The sequence below is a fragment of the Rattus norvegicus genome, chromosome 13, assembly GCF_036323735.1.
Source record: "Rattus norvegicus strain BN/NHsdMcwi chromosome 13, GRCr8, whole genome shotgun sequence".
Taxonomy (NCBI): domain Eukaryota; kingdom Metazoa; phylum Chordata; class Mammalia; order Rodentia; family Muridae; genus Rattus; species Rattus norvegicus.
In genome coordinates this window covers 68,009,264-68,037,177 of record NC_086031.1, presented here as the reverse complement: position 1 = coordinate 68,037,177, position 27,914 = coordinate 68,009,264, and the positions used below count along the sequence as shown (strand labels likewise).

Genomic DNA, 27,914 nt, shown 5'->3' with positions numbered 1-27,914 from the left:
CTCGGTTTGGTAGTCACCTCAAGAAGACTTTGGTTTTGGGTTGAGGATTTAGCTCAGTGGTAGAGCGCTTGCCTAGCAAGCAAAAGGCCCTGGGTTCGGTCCCCAGCTCCGAAAAAAAAAAAAAAAAAAAAAAAAGGGAAAAAAGAAAAAAAAAGAAGACGACTTTGGTTTTAGATTACATCCCTTGTAAAACTGTGATGTCCTGGCCCAGACAGCAGTGGTGGGTGTAGACCATGACTAGGGGAGACTCTGGAAACGGACAAACCTTCCAAAGCCTTCCAGATGTCTAGAGGATGTGGACTGGATGCCCATGCTTTTGTTTTTGTGTCTGTATCTGAACTGCTTTTACTTTCATGCTGCTTTAGGGAAGGGCCTAGGAACCTGTTTTTTAGATTGGGAAATAAAATGAAAGTTAACGGTTTTTTTGGGGGGGAGGACATTTTTTTAGTTGGTGTCGACTCTTCTGTGAGAGAAAGAGACGGAGGGGCAGTTTCAGTCCCTTGAGGCGGACCGTGGGTGGGGGTGGTGTTGAGGATGTGGCTGGAAGTAACTGGAAGCAGATTCATTCATGGCTTTGGTGATCTTCAGTTACGAAATGGGCCTCCAGTGCCCCAGTCAGCAGCCTGTTAACCATGCCTGACTAAATAGGTCTTGTTTTTGAAATTCACAGATTGCCTGGATCCCCACTGCCTTCTTGGCCTTCTGCTCATATGCAGCTGGCTTTGTTCGTGCATCATTCTGTGTTTTATCTGGCTGGTTACTTCCCCAGTCCCTTTTATGGCGAATAATGGACACAAGGAGCTTGAACACCCAAGTGTATGGTTAATCAAACAGGAAGTCTCAAGGAAGCACAGAGAAACAAAGGACAGGACAGGAAAGGTCATTCATGAACCTAGGCTTTAGACATCTGCAGGGTAACATCTGACAGCTCCAGAGACGGGCACTTGGACTCAACAAGTGGAATGTTTTATGTGGGATTTGCACCATTTTTCTTATGCATTGGGAACGTTAAGCCTTAATAAATTAGATAGAGATGAAGGTGACAGGAAGGCAGCTCTGGCCGGCAGGTGACTTAGATCTGAGAGTCTGATTTGTCCTGTCCGAAGCACAGTGAAGTTGCAGGATGAAGAGTGGCTGGAGGTGACAGCTGGGTTAAAAGTTGGCTTTAAGTAGCGCCTTGAATATTGATTGAGTCCTGGAGGAATAGGAGGTTAAAAAAAACTAGGTGGAAATTGAGAGTGTAACGGTGGGGCATGGCTATCCTCCTAATGGAGGAGGTTTAGACTTCCGGGGCAGCCAGGCTGCATAGCTGGTCTGTATCTCAAAGAACCGAAGAGAAGAAGAAAGGAAAATGTGGTCTAGCGGAAGGACATACATACCAACAGATCCCTAACCCCAATCCCGGGACAAGAACGGAAAATGCCGTGGGGACGGCAGAAACACCAGTTACCTACAGAGACGTCAGCAGCCCATATAAATACTACAGTCTTCTCAGAAACAACCTTTAGGATTCCTACCAGTATTGACATTCTTTCATCCTGTGATGGGAGACTTGTCTGAACCAGCCATTTAAATGCTATCTTCTACATAACAATGAAATTAAGTCGGGAGCCTATGGAGAGGAGCATCTGCTCACACCGGTTCCCATAAAGCACCAGGGGGTGATGCAGATGTGAAGGGAGAAGCTTTGGGCCTCTGCGTTGGAAGACGGGCTGTGCCGGGCTCTGCTCTGCATTTCAGTCATAGCAGGGCTTGTGCACCCCACAGAGACGTTATCTTTCCTGACTCCTTTTCACTTTGCTTGACTGCCCCCTAAACGCAGCCGCTAAAGGTCTAGTGGAATTTCAGCTCTTCCCGAAAGATCTCAAACTCTCCTTTGTCGTCATCTTCGTATTTATTTTGTGTTGGGTCCATAGTTCATCTGATTCAGAAGTTGAGTGGAAAGGCTGCAGGCCTGTGAGGTGAGGGGTGCATTACTGTCGCCTGAATTTACCCTATGAGATGAATTCCCGAAGCTAACAAACTCCGTGATTGCTTAACCCCTCCTGAATATTCAGACTGTCTGTTATGCAGAAGGCACTTCTGGGGACTAGGTAGAGAAGATCTGAGCTTAAAACTTGGGTGAAAAGATGGGGCACAGAGGGACCATTAACCGTCTCTGGTGTATACACAACATAGCATCCTCTATCCAGCAGTCTGTACTCAGAAAAGCTTGTTGGATGAGAGAATTCTATGGATTCTCCCATGACCCTGTGAACACAGTGTATAGGTGACAGTAAGGTGTTTGTTTACTTGTGCCAAGATGGAGTTGCCCTTTAGATAGGGTTGAGGTTGGATGTCTGAGATGGGATGGAGTAGTGGTGTTGTTTGGCAATAGCATAGCACTGCTGGTTACACACTAAGGCCTTGTACCAAAGAACCCCAGCAATAAAGTCACTTAAGGAACATTGATATCTGTTTTTCTTTCATGTGGTAGGTCTGTGGTGAGTGGTTCAGGGCGATCTGGGATGTGAGATTACGGTTATAATCTACCATTCCTTAGAAGGCCTTCCTTGGGTACGGTTGATTTTGAGGGGTGGACACTTCTCTCTTCCTAATAGGTTCACACTGTTGAGAAATGTGTGTCTGAGTGTTAAGACTGAGACCTGGATGTGGCACACGTAATCTGCACTGTTGTGACAAGGACAATGAGAACAGCTGTTGGCGGTGTATGCCAACGTTTCTCCTGGAGCTGTGCCTGCCAACTCCTGTGTGGCCGCACCCCCACTTCCCACGTGGTGGTCTTTTTGTGGAGTCTTCCCGCTAGAGGATAGTAGCCAGCATGTCCTCAGTGAGCCTTAATGATCCTGGATCTTCTGTGAGCCCCCTGAGGAAGGCCTACCTCCTTCTCCTGCTACCTCAGCATGCCCACCACTTCCTGCCTTGCAGAATTCACTTTCTTATTTTCTAATTTAAAATTTATTACTAACCAGGAGGTGGTGGTGCACACCTTTAGTTCCAACACTCGGGAGGTGGAAGGCAGGAGTTTATGAGTTTGAGGCCAGCCTGTTCTACAGAGTGAGTTCCAGGACAGCCAGGGCTACAGAGAGAAAACCATGTTTCAAAAAACAAACAACAAAACAGAACAACCACGAACAAACAGAAAAGCAACAACAACAACAACAAAAAAAAAAAAAAAGAAGGAAAGAAAAGGAAGGAAGAAGGCGAAGAGCTTTTCTTCGCTCCAACCCTTCTCAAATGTGTGGTTTCTTGTTTTTAAATTATTTTTTATGTAGATACATTTATAACTACCAGCTGCCGAGCCCTTTAGTGTTAACCACACGTATGTGTTTAGTACTGACCACTTTTAGTTGGGTAACCCATTGGGGGCCTGTCCTTGAAGAAGGCCGATCCTGCTCTCGGCAGTCATTGCCTTTAGTTCTTCATCTGGACCTGGGGCCTTGAGATTTCGCCCATCCGTGTTAGCCTGTTAGCTGCTACTGCTGTCTTTTCACATCTTCTTTCGATAACCCCATCGTTGTGATTTTTGTGGACACAGCTTCCCTGTCATGGGTAGAAGACACAAATCTCCCAGGAGGCCCTCTGTCTGCCACAGTCTGTCAGCCTCAGAATTTACCTTTTAATGTCATGGTTCCACTTTTTCGTTCTCTTAGCCCCTGCCTTGACCCTGAGATCTTACCGGGTTGGTGTACATTTAAATGGCTGTCTGTGTCAGATCCATGTTGGGAGAGCACATCTGTCCACATGTTGACAGGATACATCTGCACAGGACGAGTCTTGGTTTAGCCAACAGCTCTGATTCTGTTTACCTTCAGCAGCGATAGATGAATCACAGCTGTTTTAAAATCCAGATGTGTTTTAGAAACACCCTCATTATGTCATCCACTGGTCACATGACCGCACAGTCTCCTTCCTGGCATCTTAGCATTAGGAACATAGGAAATCATAGTAGATTTAGCAAAATGGTTGTGTATTACAATGTACGTATATTGTATATGCAGTAATCAATGTTTCGGCTGCGACCTGTGTTCGCATGAAATAGGGCGGTTAAAGGTCTCACACAAGATGTGTTCTATTAAACAAAACATCTGTGCTTTAAAACCTTTTAAAATTTAGAGTCCTAGATGAGAGGTCATGGCTGCATGCCATGTTTGGTCACACTTGTAAGCCGTACCACTTCTCCAGTTAGTGGTGTATAGTGCTAACATAAAACCAGCAGTTGTGAATTGGTTATTATCCAGGCAAATGGATAAAGCTCTGTAATACACACTTCTTCAGGGCTGGAGAGCTGGCTTAGTCAGCAGTTAAGAGCACTTGTTGCTCTTGCAGAGGACCTGGGTTCAGTTCTCGGCACCCATATGGTGACTGGCAACCATTTAAACTCTAGTTTCAGAGATTCCAATGCTCGCGCACGTGTGCGCGCGCGAGCGCGCAGATACACACACACACACACACACACACACACACACACACACACACACACACGGTGCACGTACAAACATTCAGGCAAAACATTTATACACATAAAATAAACGAAAGCCAAACTTCTGTTACACTGAAAGGATGAATTTATCTTCTTCCCTCCCTCCCTCCCTGCCTCCCTCCCTCCCTCCCTTCCTCCTTTTCTTTCTTTTTTTTAAAGACGGAGTATCAGTATGCAGCCCTGGCTAGCCTAGAACTGGCTGTACTAAGTAGATTGGGATGACTTTAATTCAGAGACATTTCCGCCTCTGCCCCCAGGACTGGGATTAAAGATGTGTGCCACTATGTCCTGCTGAATGGATGGATTTTAATAGATTTAGTCTTCATTTGGGTTGATGGGTTACTAAATATAAAAATTTTATACTTTAGGGGAAGTGTATTCGTAAGTCCAGTTTCTTCTTTAAATTGTACTGACTTTTTAAAAATGGTTTAATTTTTACTTTTTGAGCTAGAATCTCATGTCACCCAGTCTGGCTTCAAACAGGAACTCACTCTGTATCTGAGGATGGCCTTGAACTCCTGATCCTCCCACCTCCCCTTCCCAGGTGTGGAATTACAGGTTTTAGGAGCTGCTGGGGAATCAAACTCCAGGCTTTCTGCTTGGTAGGCAAGCGCCCTGCCACCTGCACACAGACCTGTATTTATGTTTTCGTAGAGGACCAGTTTCACCTCTAAAGCTCCCTGTAGTTTTGCTGGGAGCCTGGTGTGTTAAAGCTTCCTCCTCTGAGATACCTTTTGAGTGGGAAGTAAGTTCTGTTTGTCTGCAGAAGCTGATATGGGTGAGGTGTGTGCTCTCCCCTCCTTTTTCCTTTTTCTTTTTTAGAAAGTGAGTATTTCTAGGAACTCTTAAGTTACCATTCTCAGGAGTGGCCATGCCAGTAGGTTTCTTTCATCTTCTTTTTGCTTTCTAAAGGATTGTGATCTCTTTGAATTGACTTCTTTTAGTTCTGATTCTTGGGAGTTTCTTGGTCTGGTTTTCTTCATTTGCCCAGAAACCTAACCCTTTGGTCGGACATACTGTGTGATCTTCTAGGCTTTACTGTCCCAGCTTCTTTGGGAATGAAATCCCTTCCCCATAAACCGTTCTCCACTTTCTGCCAGTGTGATACATAAACTGTGTTTATTGTGCCCCTCATCGGCCCTTGGGGGTTACATCTTCTTTGGGAGTCTCCTCAGTGAGTCTCGACTATCTTGGTTTTATTTCCAATATTGACCATGTTGGGGTCAGGAACTGCATTGACTGAACTTTTGGGTGAGTGGTTTAGAGCTCAGGGGCTGGCCTTGTGAAACGGGAGGCATCTGCTGTTCCTCCATTGGCGTGATGAATCACAAGTTTTCACTCTGAACGTGCTGGTGAAGAACAGGGCTAAGTTCAACAATTAAATATGTCCAGACCCTGGCTTTGGAAGGGTGAAAGAGCTGCATTCACTCAGTGTTGGAGACAGGCCACAGAATTATTTTCTCACAGTTTTAAGACTCATGCACAACGGGAGACCTGCCTAGGCGTTTGTTCTGTTGCACTTCCGCCCAGAACAAGAAAAGAGCTGAAACCAACTGTAGACTTGTTTCCTTTAAGAAGCTCCTTTTTTTTTCCAGGTCCAATAATACCAAGTTTCTTTTTTTAGGATAGCAAAATTTCTCAGGCAAAGGCTTTCTGTTTCTGTTTTATTAACTATAAAGTCCTAAGCACTGGGAATGTAACTAACTCATAAGAGTTTGGTGTTTAGAGTGTATCATCAGTTCCTGGGATCGGTCCCCAGTACTGTTCACTCTCCCATGAGTACACACAGACTAACAAACACACACATCTATATGTTCTAAATTGCTGCCTAAGAGTGTGTGTGTGTGTTGTGTGTTTGTTGTGTGTTGTGTGTGTGTGTTTGCATTTTATCGAGACAAGTTTGTCTGTGTAGTCCTGGCTGTCCTGGAACTCACAGAGACCCATCTGCTTCTGCCTGCTGAGTGATAGGATCAAAGGTGTGAGCCACCACAAACAGCTTATTTTCTTTTTTCTTTTTTCCGGAGCTGGGGACGGAACTCAGGGCCTTGTGCTTGCTAGGCAAGCGCTCTACCACTGAGCTAAATCCCCAACCCCAGCTTGTTTATTTTTGAAGTAAGGATAGAAGCTTTTTCCTATCCTTTAAAGGTTATTACACTATAGTATTCATTCTTAATCCTGATCCCTAGTGACCCTGGGGATTATTCTTCACAGTTGAAATTCTAGTTACCCACAATGCTTCTCTCCTACTTCCCAGCAACAAATCAACTCATCTCTGAGTTTCCTTGTCTTTAAATATAATATGTGATTTAGAGTTGATTAGTATGGATTGCCTGTTTGTACTTAGAGATAAATACAAGGAAAAATGACCGTTTGCTTGTTCAGCAGTACAATTTCAGCGCACATGAATGTTTAATAGATTGTGGAATAAAAATTTCCTTAGAAAGATGGCAGGAACTTCAGGAATGCCCCCAATCTCCACTGGAATTTTATGTTTCCTTCTTGCTTTTGAAAGAAGTTGATTTTGTCATCTCTTCCTAAAGAACAATGTTACTGTTTGGCTTTGAGCCTTATGAAAATGCTACTATGTACCTAGTCATGGGTAATTTGAAGCCTTTACAGTTTCCACTTTCTACAACTTTCTAAAGGCAGCCATTCTTTCTCCCTCCTGTGCAGGGAAGGTTACAGTGTAGCTAGATCCTCCTGCTGACCGAGTTTGTTGTATGATTAGTGCTCCTGTGCATATCCTCAGGCATGCCTCGTGGTACTCACTTATGAGAGTCTTTGCAACTTTTGCGGCACAGTTACAGCAATGTGTGTCTTCAATTTTATGAGATAATATTCACTTTTTTTCTGGGGTGGTGCCACTTTGGATGCCTACCAGCAGTGCTGGCAAGCTAGCTGGTCTACCTCTGACACTTAAAAATTCTTAAACATACCCACTCATTAGTATAAGATTGTGTCAAAGTGTTTTGCTTCTAAAGTTTTCTTTCCATGTGTTTCTTCCTTCCCTATTTTTTTTTTCCTGTAGAATGTTGCTTCACGGTTTTTGCCTTTATTGATTTGTAGAATTCTTCAATTATGCCGCTACCGATCCATCAGTAGCTTTGCATTGTGTCTGAATGTGATTTGCCTTTTTATTTTTTCTACGTTTTTTTTTTTTTTAGGTATTTTCTTTTTTAAACATCTGTTTTTTTTACCATATGTATGAGTGTTTTCTGGATTCATGTCTATGTACCACATGTGCACCCAGTGCTCTTGGAGGTCAGAAGAGGACACCAGATTCCCTGAAATTAGAGTTTAACATGGATATGAGTCACCATGTGGTGCTGAGGATCGAACCCAGGTCTTTTACAAGAGCAGCAAGTGCTCTTAGCCATCAAGCCATCTGTCCAGCCCTGTTGGGCAGAGTTTCTTAACTTCAGGATGACCATATTTATTAGTACATTCTTTGGCAGTCAGCCCTTCTGTGTCTTATGTAAGAAATCTTTGTTTCTTTTTAAGATCTAAGGTTTGGGTTTTCATTGTGTGCATTTTCCTTATTGGCGAGTGCAAGTCCTTTTCAGATGTATTCTATTTTAGAAAGATCTTAGCTATATTTAGTTCTCTTCCCTGTAAATTCTAGAATGAGGTTCCTCAGAAACTTCCTTGCATTTTGATTTAATCCATTCTGACTTTATGCCCATTTGGTTTGTGTTAGCATTCAGATATTACTGAGTTTGTCAATTAACTTGTTATAATTTACATGTTTTCAAGTAATTCCGATAATTTTTTATAATTTCACCCTCAATAGTCTTGTTTTTCTGTTGGATTTATTCCTGGGTACTTTTTTACTGCTGACTTAATTTCAAAGTAAATCATAGTCCTTTGGAGCAGTGTGCAGAAAAGCATAACTTTTAAAATATGGGTCTTCAAGTAATTTGTTTAATTCTCTTAGTTTGATAATTTATCTTTTGATGCTTTCAGGTTTTATATGTAGGCAGTCATCCATAAAAATAATAGTTTTATGTCTTCTTGCTAATCATATTCAGAACTCTAAATTCTGAAATCTTTTTTATAATCCGAGAAGCAATTTGAATATAACTGGCTTGGCACACGTAGTGATGGGTCTTGTTGAGTATTATGGCAGACTCTGATCACAATACTCAGATACAGGCAAGAGCATCAAGAGTTCAAGGTCACCCTCAGCTACATTTAAAGATGGAGGACTGTCTCTGCAGACAAGAACAACAGAAAAAGAACAAGTGACAGAATTATCAAGGCTGGGCTTTCAGACAACACAGCATATGGTGTCTCTGAGTCGGATTTTAAGTTTTGGGGATAGGTAGGCCCATGTGTCATTCATCTGTAGGTCCTGAGAAGTGCCAGAGTATGCTACTGTCCCATTAGGAACAGCTAGGGGAGGGGAGGCGGGTATGGAAGGAGAGAAAGCAGTCCCATCTAGCAAAGGATTGCCCAAATTCCATTCAACTTCAAGTTCTCACAGGATACGGTGCTGTTAGGAACCAGATTATAACTACCTTAATCTAGAGCATAACTTTGATTTGTATATATAAACATACTTTTCTTGGATTTTATTATACATAATTTCCCATGAATTCAGTACTCTGTGTGTGTGGGTGTGGGTGTGTGTGTGTGCATGCACATGCACATGCGTGTCTCTCTGTGCGTTTGCACACTTGTGTGCGCACGCGGGCATGTGTTCACTGAGGACTGAGTTACCAGTGGGAACAGCTTCCTCTTCCGGCAGCATTGCTGTTGTTGCTTCTGCTGCACTCAGCGTGTGCCAATCCATGTTTTTCCGGGATTCCCTTGGAGACTGAATCCGTATAATTTGCATGTTCTTATTGTCTCTTTCTCCTAAAATTTTTTTTTTACTGGCATTTTTAAGACGGGTCCTGTGTCTTCCAGGATGGTGTGCGGAACTCATTACACATTGCCGGGTGGCCTCGAACTTGAAGCAATACTCCTGCCTGTGCTGTGAGAGCATCTGCTGCTCTGAAAATTATCATTTGTTTTCTTTTCAATGCAGGGCAGTCTAATGAGCTTTTCTTCATCTGTGTTTATATACTCTCAGTATTTGGTAGTTAGCAGGCCACATTACCCAGGGCTGCAGCTCTGACGTAGCCTGCTGGGATGGCAGCAAATGCCCATCATCTTGCAATCCCTTTTGTGCATGGATTGGCCTACAGCTGCTTCCACAGGTCAGAGGTAGCACATGCAAGATGCAGTGGCCATCGCTGACCCATTGAGAGGCTTGGCAACTTGCACTTTGATCTCCCTGAGCCTGCAAACCAAACCAAAGTGTGACTTCCATGCGCCTACCAAGCTTAGGAGGACACAGGTGTACACTCTGAGTGTCCCCAACTATGTCTAGCTTTCTTTCTGTCCTCACTAAAGCTTCAGATATGCACAGCCCAGCTGCTAGGTGGTTTCCCTCAGTGCCACATGAAACAGAATCAGCCAGCTAATCCTTTCCCAAGTTCCCGACTCTAGATGTTGGGAGATGCAGAAATGGTAGTCGCTGTAAGTCTGTGAACTTTAACTTGGGAGGCCACGAGAGATAGAAACAGTAAGTCTCTGGCATTTCTGGGCTGGAGAATCTTTTTGCCTTTATGCCTTTCTGGAAGGGTTTCCTTTTTGAACTTGTGGATTCCCTGGAGAAGTTGTACTTCTCTTTGGCTTCAGCTAGAGCGCTCTGGGAGAGGAGCCAGAGATGTCCCGAGGCTATGCATTTTTTTGTGTGAGAACTGTAGCTTGGCAGACATTTTAAAATGAGTTACCATCCCAGGAATCTTGTGTCTGGGAGCTCAGGCTCTTTCCAGCCGGTATCCTCTATCTACTGCCTACTGAGTGGTAGACAGGTGCAGGGTGAGTTTTGGAAGGGCTGTCACTGGGGACTGCAAGAGAACAAGATGTCCTCTGGTTCCTGGTTATCTGTAGCTTCCTAGAGAAAACCCCTGCTGTCAGAGCGAACCCTGGCTTCCTGGTTGCTGCCAGCTGTTCTGCATTAAGACCCCACCATCTTCAGGCAGTTGGTTTTGTTTGGCCTCTTATGTGCCCTCTTCTCCTCCAGAGGCACCCGAGTGCTAGCCTCTGCCACACCACCTCCTTCTTGCTCTCTGTTCATACGAAAGTGCTCACTTCTGTTTCCTTAGCTTCTCATACGAAGTGCGCGCCATCGGAGTGCACGCCACCCAGCACTTTTGGTGGGTGTCTTGGATTAATCCTTTAGCGGATGCTAAACGTCCTGAGAGCAGAGAAGGCCTATCCATTTGTAATACACAGCAGTGTTCATTAACTTGTTTAGACTACGTGACCTTTGCTATGTTTACATTTCCTCCAGACAGAACGCAGTGTGTTTGGAGGGGCGATGCACACAGAGGCTGGAACTCAAGGAATGATTGTCTTGGTCTTGTGGGTTTGCTAATGCAAACACAGGTGAAGGCCGCAGGAGGCCCACACAGTGATCGCTCTGTCCTTCCAGATCTTGGCTGGAGTTTTCAGGGATTCTGCTTCCTGACCCGGAGGGTGAACACCAGCCGTTTCCAGATTTGTGTGTTTACATTTGTAGGATGAGAATGCTGAAGTCCAGTTTCTCATTAGGGATTCATAGCACATTAAGTGGGGAAGCTTGAGAAACTTAGTCCTACTTTATTTGTTTTATATAGCCCAGGCAAGTCTGGCACTATTGGGTGGGACTGGTCTTGAACTCACGATCCTCCTGACTGCTCTTGAGTAATCACGAGCCTGTTGAGTGCTGACAGCACAGACTTCTGACTCTATTCTCTTGACCCATATTTTTTTTTGATATAATATAATTTCTCCCTTTCATTTCCTCCCTCCAGACCCTCCCATAGGTCCCCCCTCTTTCAAATTCATGGCATACTTTTTATTAATTGTTGTGCACAATTTTTCTTTTTTAATATTGTGCTCTATCTATCTATCTATCTATAGATATATCTTTACCTCCTAGCTAGTAATATAATTCCAACAAGTTTTTCAACCCTAGTCTTATCTTCTTATTCTTATATATCTTAATATTGCACTCTGGTATTTGCTATTTTTCCTGATCCCCCCCCCCCTTTTTAAAGGCCAGTCTTAACCCCTGCCTCCAATTAAAATGCTTCAAAGTAATGGATTAATTGAAAGACACAACTTTAGATTACAGATGCTTGAGTGACGAGGGTCCCCTCTGGAGGTTAATCAGTTCCTCAAGAGAATGGAGCTCTTAAAGATAAATCTGGGCGGGACAGACACTTTAGGAAGAACTTGCATAATTGAAAGCTTCATAATAAAGATTTTCTAATTGGGAAGGGTATGGGCTGGTGAGACTCCTCGCTTTCTATTCCCCAGTGTGTCAGTTTTGCCTTGGCAAATGCTCATTCAAGTTTGCTAGTGTCTACCAAGGCCCTTTCATTAGGTGGCTGGCTTTCGGTTTGTTCTAAATAATTTTATCATGCTCTCTTTTTACTTTAATGTTACTGATTTCGGGGTCCCTTTGTACTACTGGCATTGTTAATAAGTGCACTTGATAACTAAGGCATGGTGGTAAGTTGCTTCTCTCGGGTTAATTTACTCCTCTGAGCATCCTGAAAGAAGGAAGGTCCTGAAAGGAGGAAGGTTCCAGAAGGAGAAACCTCCAGCAGAGACCACACACTTGCCTGTGGGGAGCCTGAACCCATTCTCTGAATCAGTCTCTGATTCACCCCTAAGAATAAAATGTTTGCTGGCCATGATGGTGTATACCTTTAATCCCACCACTCCAGAGGCAGAGGCAGGGGCAGAGGCAGAGGCAGGGGCAGAGGCAGAGGCAGAGGCAGAGAGAGGCAGAGGCAGAGAGGGGAGGAGAGGGGCAGAGAGAGAGAGGGGCAGAGAGAGAGAGGGGCAGAGAGAGAGAGGGGCAGAGAGAGAGAGGGGGGCAGAGAGAGAGAGGGGCAGAGAGAGAGAGGGGCAGAGAGAGAGAGGGGCAGAGAGAGAGAGGGGCAGAGAGAGAGAGGGGCAGAGAGAGAGGGGCAGAGAGAGAGAGGGGCAGAGAGAGAGGCAGAAAGAGGGGCGCAGAGGCGCAGAGGCGCAGAGGGCAGAGGGCAGAGGCAGAGGCAGAGGCAGGTGGATATCTATGAGTTTGAGGCCCTCCTAGTCTACATGGTGAGTTCTAGGACAGCCAGAGCAACATAAGAGAGAGACCCTGTTCAAACAAACGAAGTTTTCTATAAATTCTGACTCTTCATCACTTTGGAAGTTGACACTTCTTATTTGTTGACTTATAAAATATGGGTCATTTTCAGCATCCCGGTGGTGAGAATTGCCAGGATGCTGATATTGTGGGATTTTATTAGGGATAAGCCTGGGTAGCAAACTAGAGGTCAGTAAATTCTTTGAGTGTTTTGGGAGTCTTTGCTGCTTAGGGTTCAAGGTTACCTTACTATCGTATGGAAGTTGTGCTACGCTGTAGTTTCTCACTGCTCGATATTCACTTGAGTAAGAGGCGTTGAATTTTGAAGATTCTGCCTCTACTTATACCACATACCGTGTTTGTCTCAGACCGCGAAGATGTGAGTGTAAAGCCACTGGCTCTGGGGAAAGGACAAGACTTGCTATTTTTAGCCCCCTACGGCCATCCATCGGAACCTTAGAGATCCTTCGCTCTTTGGGTGGGCGGCAGACCGAGAGGGGGCAACTCTTCTTCTCTCAGGATCCCTGTGCGCTCCTCTGATGTCTTCGCCTCTGCTTTATTCCCACGCTTAGTGAGAACCAGTAGCTTGTGAGGTGCTGTGGGAAATACACTAACTGTTGGCTAGAGATGATTGGGCTGTGCTCTGACACCGGCCAAGGTGTCAAGCTTCATTTTCACTTCTGTGACCGTGCAGTAACAATGGCCCATACTCCATGGAGCAGTGGGATGACACAATGAAATAAAAGTACCATGTGTTTCTGCGGCGTTTGGCACAGAGCAAGTGGCCAATCAGTGATTATTTTTATGCTTATGCTTTGTGGGTGAGAGAGCCTCTTCTGGATGTGTATGCCTATTTTATTTTAGTCCACAGGTTTTATATTTGAGTAGTTCTGTGGTGTGTGTGTGTGTGTGTGTGTGTGTGTGTGTGTGTGTGTGTGTAGCATGCATGTGTGCATGCCTGCGTATGCCTGCAGAGGTCACATATGAACACATAATAGGGTCTTCCTCTCTTGCTGTCCACCTTATTGACTTGGATCAGAGACTTTGACTGAATCTGAATGAAGCTCACTATTTGAGCTAGGCTGGCCAATGAGCTCCAGGATCTGTCTGTCTGTCTGTCTGTCTGTCTCTGCTCTCCCGGGGACAGGCACACACAGCCATGCTCAGCCTTTTGCTTCTATGTTGGGGATTCTAATTCAGGTTCTTACATGTGCACAGCAAGCTCTCACCCACTGAGTCATCTCCCCGGCCCAGTATTTGAGTAGATGTGTTTATGACCATAACATAAGGTAAATAATCATATGTTTACTCAACACTCCCATTACTTATCAGTCTGTCTGTGCCTTCACACAGCCTCCTAGCAAAAATCCCTGGCGATAAGGAAGGTTCTGGAGCAGGGATGATGAGTTCTTGAGAGAGATGCTCTTAAAAAACAACTATGCCCTCTTCTGCTGTATCTGAAGACAGCAACAATGTACTTATATAAATAATAAATAAATGTCTAAAAAAAAAAGGGGGGCTGGAGAGATGGCTCAGTGGTTAAGAGCACTGACTGCTCTTCCAGAGTTCCTGAGTTCAATTCCCAGCAACCACATGGTGGCTCACAACCATCTGTAAAGAGATCTGATGCCCTCTTCTGGTGTGTCTGAAGACAGCTACAGTGTACTTATATATAATAAATGAATACATCTTTAAAAAATTATTTAAAAAAAAACAAAAAAACCTATTTCTTTATTTAGAGATAGGGTCTCTTTACATAGCCCTGGCTGTTCTAGAACTCACTAGGTAGTCCAGGCTGGCCTTGAACTCAGAGATCCTCCTGCCTCTGCCTCCCAAGTGCTGGGACTAAAGGAGTGTCCCACTACACATGGCCTAAGAAAAGTTCATTCATTTTGTTACCCTTGCCACGGCACACATGTGGCTGTCAGAGGATTATTTTCGGTTCCCTTTCTATCACATGACTCTCAAGTGAGACCTCACGCTGGGTGGCAAGTGCCTTTGCCAACTGGGCTATCTCAATGGTCCCTGCATCTTCCCTCCCTCCACGATACAGACTGCCGTCCTCTCCATTGAAGCTTCTCTCTCTTTTTTTTTTTATTTTTTATAAAATATGTGCCAAGCACACCATGTATTTTCACGTGTAATTCAATACCTAAGTAACTGAGTCATAGCTAAAGTCTCCTTTAGAAAGATTTGCTTTTGTTTGGAAATAATAGCAGACCACATTGCTGTCTAAAAATAACTCCGTTTCTGTCACTGATATATTTGACCCATCTGGAAAAAAAAGTTCTCTCCTGTTCTCTTTTAACATGGGAGGACATTTATTTCTTGTCTATGATGTTGTTTTCTAGAAGTTTAGCTCTTGGCCGTTCTGTTTCTCAGTGTAGAGAGTTCTTGGAAGTGGCCTTAAAGAGGCAGTTTCGAGAATTCTATTTCAAGCTTGCTCCTGTGTGATGTCGGTGGGCGAGAGTTTCTCTCAGTTATACCTCTGCTTCAGTGTGGGAGTTTCGGGGGTCGGGGTGACTCTGTTTTATAGTGCTTTGGGATTTTGTACATCTTTTTTTGTGATAAGAACTCCTCCTGTTTTTCTTTTTCTTGGCAGATGTACATTTAAGTCTGGGTTTTTTTTAAATTTCTTTTTTTATTTTGTGTGTATGGATGTTTTGACTGTATGAATGTTTGTGCACCATGTGTACCTGGTACCATGAGGGAGCCAGAAGAAAGTTCCAGGTCCCCTATCTCCTAGAACAGGAGTTTAGATGGTTGTGAACTGCCATATAGGTGGTGGGAATCAAACCACATCCAGTGGAAGAATGGCCACTGCTTTTAACCATTGAGCTGTCTCTCTACCAACCCCCCTCCCCCAAGTCTGCTCTCAATTCTTCTTACAGCTTGATAAGAGACCCATCTTGTTCTCTACCCCCGAGACAGAGAAGAACTCGGAGACTTGAGAGTCCAGAGAGATCTGAGCACTCAGGTTGAGGTCTCTCTAGTTACTGTGTTTTATCCTGCTTCTTATACCCATAAGCCATATACCTTATTCCTTATGTCTGCTTTTCCTTCCCTAAATCTTTATTCATTCCAAGTCATCTTGTTAACCAAATTGTCTCTGAAGCCTGTTTACATAGACTCCAAGTGCTTCTTGTGTGTGTCTGAGGGTGTGGGCGGCATTAAGTACCTTCCAGAAAGCATCCAGGAATTTTTGCCCACCTACTTGGTTTCCCTGGAGGGTGAGAGAAGGTGATTAATTGAGTAAGGGAAGAAATAAGCCCACGAAGAGCCACCAACAAAAGGGTATCGCCGTGTTTACATTTATTTATTTTTTTAAAAGCCTCTCAGCTACAAGCTGAGCAGCCAAGTAAGATAATAGTGATTTATCGTTCTTTTATGACGTATGGAAGGAATTTTCTCAAGGTAGCTATCTTGCAACACTGTATGTTTTTGTTGTGTCTCTGGAGCCTTACCACTGCAGTGGCTATGTGTGTTTTCTTAGAATCTTGGAAGAGAAGTGTCATGTAGTTCCAGTCTTCATGAGTGGGGCATCCACAAATGCAGGAGGCTGTGTCAGCAGAACAAGAAATCTGTTAGAGAAGAGGGAGGCTTTATGACTGATGGGTTTGTTAAAAACTTAGTCTTGTTTTTCTGGTTTGAGAGATGTTCTGGATAAATAGTTGGATGGACTTACTTGCTGACTCATTGACTGATCTATCTATCTATCTATCTATCTATCTATCTATCTATCTATCTATCTATCTATCTATCTATCCATCCATCCATCCATCCATCCATCCATCAATCTAAGATAGGGTTTTTCTGTCTAGCTCTGGCTGCCCTGGAACTAACTCTCATACTCTTACTCACTCTCTCTCTCTCTCTCTCTCTCTCTCTCTCTCTCTCTCTCTCTCTCTGCCTCTGCCTCTGCCTCTGCCTCTGCCTCTGCCTCTGCCTCTGCCCCTCTCTCTCATTTTATGTGAGATAGCGTTTCTCTATGTAGCCCTAGCTGTCCTGGAACTATTCATTTGTCTATCTGTCTATCTGTCTGTCTGTCTGAGTTTCTCTCTGTAGCCCTGGCTGTCCTGGAACTCTACTCTGTAGACCAGGCTGGCCTTGAACCTGTGACTCCACACCTACCTCTCCTCCCCCCTTTTAAAAATAAAATAAATTTATTTATATGTGCTGCGGCATGTGGACGGAGGTCACAGGATAACTTGTGGGGCTTACTTCTCTCCTGAGGTGTCAGTGACGTGGTCATATGGCTTCTGGTCACTGAATTCAGATCATCAGGCATAGCAGCAAGCCACTTTATCCACAAAACCATTGCCTGAGCCCTGGATGGGCTTTTATTAAGTTACATCATGGTGAATACTACACTGGGGCCACTCTTTGTTCCATCATGTGCCAGCATTTGTGATTTGTATGAACAACTCAGAATGAGAGTAATCCTAGGGCCCTCCTGACCTTTGACCCTTTATCTTTGGAAAGTAGCGGAGTAAGTGACTTGGGCACTAAATAAGCCACTGATAGATGACAGCCCTGGGTATATAGAAAGTCCTGAGGTATGGGACATTGAGGACAAGAGGAGTGCATGCAGGTCAAGCTAGGACAGTAGGCAGCATCCTAGGAGACATCAGAGGAGGTCTGATGGTGACCACGACTTTCAGACAGTATACACTGGACCAAGACTGTGAGAGGCTTTATTGGAGAGGCATATAAGAATGAAATGGGCTCATGTGGTGGATGATGGTCATTGCATAGAGGCCAGGACAGCAGTTCCAACTGTCTTCAGACTGGCAGTGGGAAGGGAAACCAGAAGGGAACCAGTCCCTTGTTCCCATGTCAAAGACACAGCCCGCATATGACACTGCCAGCACCAAGGCCTCAGGATCAGTACATCCACTCACTGCCCACATGGACACTGACACCAGTGACGTCAATATTTAGCTCTTTTGCCCGTTTCAAGAGAAGCCTGCTGGTTTTGAAGGTGGCACCAAACTTAACCCTGAGGCGACAAACTGCTTTGAAATCTTCAGTGACAATCAGCAAAAACCAAACTTTGCCTTTGGATGTGCTCTGGAGACTTTCATTTTCAATGTCACTGTCAAAAGTCATAATGAGGACTCCGTTACTGGCAGCGGACTTGATTGAGACACTTGTTTACAAGGATTTGCATAGATACTCCTCTCTGAGGCACCCCAAGCACTGCACCAACTGCATTCAGTCTTGCTTGCACAGTCAAATGCTGTCCCAATGGCACTAGGATACTCACTATGGCTCTGCTGTCCTTACACTTGGCTGCTTAAAAGGGAGTAACACAGGGAAGAGCTTTTAGCCACCTCAGATACTTCTTTAGAATGTCTCCAGGGGTCACAACATAGAAAGCATCCTTATCGTCAGAGGAAGAAACTTTATTGAACTTTTGGTCCAGAATGTCCTTAGCAGTAAAGTCTTTGTCGAGAATAAGGCAGTCAAACTCTGCTTTAATAAAGCTGCTCATGGTTCTTGTTGTGCCTACATAAAACCTAGAGATGGAATTAAATTATCACCAGCTCTTACAAGGCCAACTTATCCAAGAACTCTGAATGCTGTCTCCTGGGAGTGGTGGAAACACTCACGCCACAGGGACACGGCTGGCCAGACCCATGGAGGAGCAGAAGCCAAATGCAAGGAGCCCTTGGCAGTCCGTTCCCTGCTCGCAGCCATCCCGTCAGCCACCTCATCCAGCCCGACGAAGCAAAGCCTAGGTGGTAAGGAGCTGCTGGCTGAGGGCAGCCTGCAGCAGAGGCTGCAGGAACTATCATTTCTTTTTCAGTGTGGAAACTCACAGAAAAGGGTAATTTCTGATGAATGTGTCTTGACATTTTGCGTAAGCCAAGGAAATGAGCCCTTCGGGAATATCTCAGACAAAACTGAGCAGATATCGTCATTAAAAGATAAAATTTTAAAAAGAAAAGAAGAAAAAGAAACATGAGTACTCCTCCCCAATAATCACTGTCAACCACAGCAAAATGCCAAAAAGCTGAGCTATAAGGAGAGTATATAGGAACATCTTGTAAATGCCAGAGGCAACTGACAAATTCTTTGACTTTTCTTCTGGACTCCGGCCCAGTAGAAAGAATTTTCCTCTTGTCGAGTTTTGGTGGCGCCCCAAATGGGTCTGCTCTTGTTGAGTTTTGTGGTGGCTGCCCCAAATGGGTCTGCTCTTGTTGAGTTTTGTGGTGGCTGTCCCAAATGGGTCTGCCCTTGTTGAGTTTTGTTATGACTGTCCCAAACGTGTTTGTCCTTGTTGAGTTTTGTGGTGGCTGTCCCAAATGGGTCTGCCCTTGTTGAGTTTTGTTATGACTGTCCCAAACGTGTTTGTCCTTGTTGAGTTTTGTGGTGGCTGTCCCAAATGGGTCTGCCCTTGTTGAGTTTTTTGGTGGCTGCCCCAAATGGGTCTGCTCTTGTTGAGTTTTGTGGTGGCTGCCCCAAATGGGTCTGCTCTTGTTGAGTTTTGTTATGCCTGTCCCAAATAGGTCTGCTCTTGTTGAGTTTTGTGGTGGCTGTCCCAAATGGGTCTGCTCTTGTTGAGTTTTGTGGTGGCTGTCCCAAATGGGTCTGCTTTTGTTGAGTTTTGTTATGGCTGTCCCAAATGGGTCTGCTCTTGTTGAGTTTTGTTATGGCTGTCCCAAACGGGTCTGCTCTTGTTGAGTTTTGTGGTGGCTGTCCCAAATAGGTCTGCTCTTGTTGAGTTTTGTTGTGGCTGTCCCAAACGTGTTTGTCCTTGTTGAGTTTTGTGGTGGCTGCCCCAAATGGGTTTGCTCTTGTTGAGTTTTGTTATGCCTGTCCCAAATGGGTCTGCTTTTGTTGAGTTTTTTTATGGCTATCCCAAATAGGTCTGCTCTTGTTGAGTTTTGTTATGCCTGTCCCAAATGGGTCTGCTCTTGTTGAGTTTTGTGGTGGCTGTCCCAAATGGGTCTGCCCTTGTTGAGTTTTGTTATGACTGTCCCAAACGTGTTTGTCCTTGTTGAGTTTTGTTATGCCTGTCCCAAATGGGTCTGCTTTTGTTGAGTTTTTTTATGGCTATCCCAAATAGGTCTGCTCTTGTTGAGTTTTGTTATGCCTGTCCCAAATGGGTCTGCTCTTGTTGAGTTTTGTTATGACTGTCCCAAACGTGTTTGTCCTTGTTGAGTTTTGTTATGACTGTCCCAAACGTGTTTGTCCTTGTTGAGTTTTGTTATGGCTGTCCCAAATGGGTCTGCCCTTGTTGAGTTTTTTGGTGGCTGCCCCAAATGGGTCTGCTCTTGTTGAGTTTTGTGGTGGCTGCCCCAAATGGGTCTGCTTTTGTTGAGTTTTGTTATGGCTGTCCCAAGTGGGTCTGCTTTTGTTGAGTTTTGTTATGGCTATCCCAAATGGGTCTGTGCTTGTTAAGTTTTGTGGTGGCTGTCCCAAATGGGTCTGCCCTTGTTGAGTTTTGTTGTGGCTGTCCCAAATGGGTCTGCCCTTGTTGAGTTTTGTTGTGGCTGTCCCAAATGGGTCTGCCCTTGTTGACTTTTGTTATGACTGTCCCAAACGTGTTTGTCCTTGTTGAGTTTTGTTATGGCTGTCCCAAATGGGTCTGCCCTTATTGAGTTTTGTGGTGGCTGTCCCAAATGGGTCTGCCCTTGTTGAGTTTTGTTATGGCTGTCCCAAATGAGTCTGCTCTTGTTGAGTTTTGTTATGGCTGTCCCAAACGTGTTTGTCCTTGTTGAGTTTTGTTGTGGCTGTCCCAAACGTGTTTGTCCTTGTTGAGTTTTGTTATGGCTGTCCAAATGGGTTTGCTCTTGTTGAGTTTTGTTATGGCTGTCCCAAATGGGTCTGCTTTTGTTGAGTTTTTTTATGGCTATCCCAAATAGGTCTGCTCTTGTTGAGTTTTGTTATGCCTGTCCCAAATGGGTCTGCTCTTGTTGAGTTTTGTTATGGCTGTCCCAAATGGGTCTGCCCTTGTTGAGTTTTTTGGTGGCTGCCCCAAGTGGGTCTGCTCTTGTTGAGTTTTGTGGTGGCTGCCCCAAATGGGTCTGCTCTTGTTGAGTTTTGTTATGCCTGTCCCAAATGGGTCTGCTCTTGTTGAGTTTTGTTATGCCTGTCCCAAATGGGTCTGCTTTTGTTGAGTTTTGTTATGGCTATCCCAAATAGGTCTGCTCTTGTTGAGTTTTGTTATGGCTGTCCCAAACGTGTTTGTCCTTGTTGAGTTTTGTTATGGCTGTCCCAAATGAGTCTGCCCTTGTTGAGTTTTGTTGTTGCTGTCCCAAATGGGTCTGCTCTTGTTGAGTTTTGTGGTGGCTGTCCCAAATGGGTCTGCGCTTGTTGAGTTTTGTTGTGGCTGCCCCAAATGGGTCCGCTCTTGACTCTCTAATTGTCACCAACCAAGTCCCAGCTCTCATGAAGTTACATCTGCTTTTATAGCACTCGACTGAGTATTCTGTCACCACATCCGGTGTATAATAGACCTCTTTTCACACTGTTTATTACAGCAAAGTTTCATTTCTTTTCTTAGTGCATGTGAATCATTTGGATTACACAATCAGAGACCTAACACACGTCATTTCCAGTACATACTCAAAAACCTAACCCATTTCATTCTCATGGTATAATCAAAAACCTAACACATTTCATTCCCATGACATAATCAAAAGCTTCCATAAAATGGGAATCAATAGCAGGGCTCTATTGATTTTGCAAGGAGACTGATGCCATCTGTGTCACTCTGCTTCCCAGTCCCTCTTGGCTCCTGATTGTAGAGAGTGAGTCCTTGTAGAGAATATGTGTCTTTTTGTGAATGTGTGGTTTTTTTTTTTGTTTTTTTTTTTGTTTTTTTGTTTTTTTTATACTGCTGCCAGTCACGTCCTACAGCAGTATCTCCTGGAGTCCATACAGCATGGACTCCATGTTCATTTTAAGCAGCAATTTCCCGTTGGCCCTGTTCCTCCACCCCTCTTATTCATCCTTTTGGACCAAACTGAAGTCTCATGTTTTTTCTGTAAAGTATTTGGACTGGGGTTTCCCTGTCTCGTAATTCTCTGATGGTGAATCACGATGCCTATTGTGTTTTTACAGCACCCTGTGCCTTGCAGCACAGCAGTTACTAAGCTGTGTTGGAACAAATTGTTTACACGCCTGACTCACTTAATTCTTGGTCCATTTCCTGGGGACAGGACTAAGCCTTAGTCATCATGTGGTCTTAGTTTTAGACTGATATCAATCATAGAGTAGGGGCTCACCAGGGATTGTCTCATAACTGAATGGGCAAAACCCAGCAAGATGGAAGCTATCATAAATTGACGAGTGAAGGCCTAAATGCAGAATTAATATTCTTTTGATGGAAATGAGGCCAGAAAGAAGGATTTCTGGGTGGATTGAGAGCTAAACTTAAAATAGGATATCAGGGACTGGAGAGACGCATCAGTGGTTAAGAGCACTGACTGCTCTTCCAAAGGTCCTGAGTTCAATTCCCAGCAACCACATAGTGGCTCACAACCATATGTAGTGGGATCTTGGCCCACTCTTCTGGTGTATAGGCATATATGCAGGCAGAACACTGTGCATGATAGATAGATAGATAGATAGATAGATAGATAGATAGATAGATAGATAGATAGATGGATGGATGGATGGATGGATGGATGGATATATGGATGGATAGATGGATGGATAGATAGAGAGATAGAGAGATAGATGGATGGATGGATGGATGGATAGATGGATGGATAGATAGAGAGATAGAGAGATAGATAGATGGGCTATCATGAGGCTAGTGAGATGGTTCTGCAGTTAATAGTAAGTTTTGTTCTTGAAAGGGGCCCAAGTTTCCTGACTAATACCCACACTTCATAACTGTCTGTAACTCTGGCTCCAGGGGATCTGATAACCTTTTTGGCTCCAAAAGAATCTATACTCAAGTGTACACAGACATATATAATTAAAGTTAAAGAATAATTGTTGGGGTTGGGGATTTAGCTCAGTGGTAGAGCGCTTGCCTAGGAAGCTCGAGGCCCTGGGTTCGGTCCCCAGCTCTGAAAAAAAGAACCCCCCCAAAAAAAGAATAATTGTTAAAAAACAACACAGATTATCATTTTGTGGAAGCTTTTGATTATGTCATGGGAATGAAATGTGTTAGGTTTTTGATTATGCCATGGGAATGAAATGTGTTAGGTTTCTGAGTATGTACCGGAAATGACGTGTGTTAGGTTTCTGATTGTGTAATCGAAATGATTGACATGCACTAAGAAAAGAAACTTTGCTGTAATAAACAGTGTGAAAAGAGGTCTATTGTACACCGGATGTGGTGACAGAATACTCAGTCGAGTGCTATAAAAGCAGATGTGAGTTCATGAGAGCTGGGACTTGGCTTGTGACAATTAAAGAGACAAGAGCAGACCCATTTGGGGCAGCCACCACAAAACTCAACAAGAGCAGACCCATTTGGGGCGCCACCACAAAACTCGACAAGAGGAAAATTCTTTCTACTGGGCCGGAGCCCAGAAGAAAAGTCAAAGAATTTGTCAGTTGCCTCTGGCATTTACAAGATGTTCCTATATACTCTCCTTATAGCTCAGCTTCCTGGCATTTTGCTGTGGTTGACAGTGATTATTGGGGAGGAGTACTTATGTTTCTTTTTCTTCTTTTCTTTTAAAAATTTTATCTTTTAATGACGATATCTGCTCAGTTTTGTCTGAGATATTCCCGAAGGGCTCATTTCCTTGGCTTACGCAAAATGTCAAGACACATTCATCAGAAATTACCCTTTTCTGTGAGTTTCCACACTGAAAAAGAAATGATAGTTCCTGCAGCCTCTGCTGCAGGCTGCCCTCAGCCAGCAGCTCCTTACCACCTAGGCTTTGCTTCGTCGGGCTGGATGAGGTGGCTGACGGGATGGCTGCGAGCAGGGAACGGACTGCCAAGGGCTCCTTGCATTTGGCTTCTGCTCCTCCATGGGTCCGGCCAGCCGTGTCCCTGTGGCGTGAGTGTTTCCACCACTCCCAGGAGACAGCATTCAGAGTTCTTGGATAAGTTGGCCTTGTAAGAGCTGGTGATAATTTAATTCCATCTCTAGGTTTTATGTAGGCACAACAAGAACCATGAGCAGCTTTATTAAAGCAGAGTTTGACTGCCTTATTCTCGACAAAGACTTTACTGCTAAGGACATTCTGGACCAAAAGTTCAATAAAGTTTCTTCCTCTGACGATAAGGATGCTTTCTATGTTGTGACCCCTGGAGACATTCTAAAGAAGTATCTGAGGTGGCTAAAAGCTCTTCCCTGTGTTACTCCCTTTTAAGCAGCCAAGTGTAAGGACAGCAGAGCCATAGTGAGTATCCTAGTACCATTGGGACAGCATTTGACTGTGCAAGCAAGACTGAATGCAGTTGGTGCAGGGCTTGGGGTGCCTCAGAGAGGAGTATCTATGCAAATCCTTGTAAACAAGTGTCTCAATCAAGTCCGCTGCCTGTAACGGAGTCCTCATTATGACTTTTGACAGTGACATTGAAAATGAAAGTCTCCAGAGCACATCCAAAGGCAAAGTTTGGTTTTTGCTGATTGTCACTGAAGATTTCAAAGCAGTTTGTCGCCTCAGGGTTAAGCTTGGTGCCACCTTGAAAACCAGCAAGCTTCTCTTGAAACGGGCAAAAGAGCTAAATATTGACGTCACTGGTGTCAGCGTCCATGTGGGCAGTGAGTGGATGTACTGATCCTGAGACCTTGGTGCTGGCAGTGTCATATGCCCGCTGTGTCTTTGACATGGGAACAGAAGTTGGTTTCAACATGTATCTGCTTGATATTGGTGGTGGCTCTCTTGGACCTGAACCTACAAAGCTTAAATTTGAAGGGAACACAGCATAATCCACCCAGCTGTGGACGAGGACTTGCCATCAGCCTCTGGAGTGAAAACCATAGCTGAGCCAGGCAGATACGATGTGGTGTCAGCTTTCACACTTGCAGTCAATGTCATTGCCAAATAAACTGTTTGGCCCTGACGATGAAGATGAATCAATGAACAAACCTTCATGTATTGCGTGAATGATGAGTGTATGCATCATTTAACTGCGTTCCTTATGGTCGTGCACATATGAAGGCCTTGCTGCACAAGAGACTCAAGCCAGATGAGAAGTATTACCCAGCCAGCATCTGGGGAACCACCATGTGATAGCCTTCGTCGGATTGCTGGGCACTGTAACCTGCCTGAAATGCTGTGTGAGAACATGGGTGCCTTCACCATTGCTGCTGCTTCTACTTTCAATGGGTTCCAGAGGCCAAACATCTACTATGGAGTGTCAACGGCCAATGTGTCAACTCAGGAGGCAGATCCAGAGTCATGGCTTCCCGCAGGAAGTGGAGGAGCAGGATGTTGGCACTCTGCCCATGTCTTGTGCCCAGGAGAGCGTGATGGACCGTCACCCTGCAGCCTGTGCTTCTGCTAGTATCAATGTGAAGATGCCATTCTTATGGCTTTTGCCTGCAAGTTTAGCTTGAATTCAGGCATTTGGGGGGACCATTTAACTTAATCACTGCTGGTTTGGAATATCTTTGCAAGAGTAGGGTTGGCACCAATGCTGTATGGAAGGCTAGGAGATGGGGGTCACACTTGCTGTGTACCTATGGAAACTCTTGAATATTTTAAATGGATTTTTATTCACTTCTCAGACATGATACTAACGAGCGCCCCTCAGTTGCTGGTCAAGCATTTGTAACTTATACATTGGTAGAATGGGCCAAAAGCTTGTGTTTGTGAGCCATTTTGAAAATAAAGTATCTTGAAATAATTGGAAAAAAAAAAGAAAAATAAATGATTGTAAATGTAGCCTCCGTTGTCGTCTACTGTTGTGGTAAATACAGGTCGCCAAGAAGGGAAGGGGAATGAGTGGGCGGTTGGTCTCACTGATGTAATTTGTACTGAATGTGCTATTCTCGCCAACATACTGACATTTGTACTGAGTAGTCAGTCACAGCACCTGGTAAATTGCAGCAGCAACTCCACTGAGGAGCTTAAGGCTTTGGGAAATCAATGTCGTACTGTGCATCGCTGGAAAGAGGCAGGAAAGAAAAGCTGCTTCTGTTTTCTGATGGATCAGTTAGTTGCCCACCCGTTTGTATGCCCTGTTCACTGTATACATTGTATACAGCAGTTCTCACTGTTAATAAGATCCTTCAGCAAATGCAGCAGTCATGCAGTAAGACATACCATATGAGTACTGTTCATGTCCATACATGTGCACTGAAATCCAGATTGGGAGCTCTGTTTCAACCTTCAGTTGGCTTCATCTTGAAACTTTGTGCGTTATTTGCAAAATAAAAAGTTAGATGTCACATCGCAAGAAAAAAACTATAATGGCTTTCACTTCCCATCAGCATTTGTTGTCAGAATATGCTAAAAGTTAGACTATTGATCTCAAGTTAGGTCTTAGCTTAGTAATGTGCGCGTGATATGCATGCATGCATGCATGTATGTATCTGCACTGGCATGTGTGGGCGTAAGTGTGAGTGCCCTGATGCCTGAGGTTGATGTCAGGGGTCCTCCACCATTGCTCTCTACGTTATTTTTTTGAGATACACTTTCTCACTGGAACCAGAGCTCACCAGTATGGCTAGTCTAGATAACCAACTTGTTTCCAGAATCCTCTGTCTCCTCCTTCCAAGTGCTGGAATTATAGATGTGCCACCGTACCCACCTGGCATTTCCCATGGGTCTGGGGATCTGAATGCTGGTTTTCACATCTATACAGCGAATTCTTTAACCACTGATCTATTTCCCCAGTCCCCGGTATTTTGAATAGTTGCCAACTTAAGGGCAATATTTATTCATACTTACCTAGAAAACTTGAAGAATAACTAGTAGGTTTTGTTTGTTAATTTGTTTTTAAACATTTTAAAGGATGTATGTGTGCATGTATGTGTGTGAGTATGTATGTCTACCATGTGGGTAGACATCAGAAGAGGACCTCAGGTCCTCTGAAAGCAGAGGTGTGTGTGGTTGTGAGCTGTCATGTGGATGCCGAGAAGCAAACCTGGCTCTTGTGTAAGAGCAGTAAGTGCCCTTAACCACTGAGCCACCCCTCCAGCTCCAGATTTTGTTTTAGATTAAATCACCATAGGTAGGTCTCTTGAGAAAGCAGGCAAAGAATTGGTGAATGTCTCTACATCTGGCTCCAGTATCCGTTGTATGGCAAATAGTGTTTTAGCACGCCTGCCTTTTTGAAATGTTCTTGGTCATTAAAAGAGAAAACTAGCTACCGACTTTCCACTGAGTTTCAGAATAGTCGACTCAGCTTGTTTCACAGGTTGAGCCCAAAGCCTTTTCTCCAGTCCTTAGTGTGGTAAGACTGGAGCTTGTTCGGCAAGTAGGCAAGTTCATGCATATGTTTCATTTCAGAGACAGCTAATTCATAGACTTCAGCAACCAAAGTGGTTTAAAAACCCAAGCCTCATCAGAAATACCAAAATCAGCACATTTCCACAGAGCAAATAACAAACTCTTAAGCATGAAGAAGAGCAGGAGGTCTTTTTTTTCCTGAGTAGAGACGTCCAGGAAGGTGAGCGCTTGGAAGATGGCTTTGTGAGGCTCACCATGTGTCAGACTCTACTCAAAAGATGCTAACGTCTGGCGTTTATGCTCTGAGAGCACACATCAGTGGTTGTTTTTAGTAGGGGCTGTACCACTCCATGGCTATCCTAACATTGCTTCAGCCAGTACATTGCAGTATCTTGTAAATCTTCTGTATATTGTTTCTGCAGAAGCACATTACAAAAAAAACCAAAAAACAATAAACAAAAAAAACAAGCAAGGTAGAAGCAGGTATATCTGTTTCATCAAGGCAACCGAATCATTATAAAGGGTTTAGTCAATTTTAGACATCAAATGAATTCATCAAAATACCCTGCTCTTGCTAGGACTCTTCCCGGGGTGGTGATGGGAGATAATGCTATTGATTTTATTCCCATAATAGGTTTACTTGTCATGCTTGATGCAGGTGCCCAGCCCCCCACCCCCCACTCCACTTTGGGTTTGCCTCTCACACAGCTCTTTTCCATGATGTAGAAATCTACTTTGAGGGGTTGGGGATTTAGCTCAGTGGTAGGGCGCTTGCCTAGCAAGCACAAGGCCCTGGGTTCAGTCCCCAGCTCTGAAAAAAAGAAAAGAAAAAAAAAAAAAGAAATCTACTTTGAATGATGAGTACTTAAGACTTTATGTCAGGTTTCAAGTATGAAGACATGGCCCGAAAATTGAAATTAGTGTTAAGGTATCTAAA

The 27,914-nt window shown here is 44.2% G+C and overlaps 1 protein-coding gene and 1 pseudogene across 1 annotated transcript in view; both read left to right on the top strand.

Moving 5' to 3' along the window:
* Lamc1 (laminin subunit gamma 1) overlaps window positions 1-27,914 on the top strand; it is a 127,115-nt gene that overhangs the window by 14,809 nt on the left and 84,392 nt on the right. The gene's annotated exons all lie outside the window — the stretch shown is intronic.
* The window catches only part of LOC134481569 (ornithine decarboxylase-like), a 73,116-nt pseudogene that overhangs the window by 14,144 nt on the left and 31,058 nt on the right, over window positions 1-27,914 (top strand).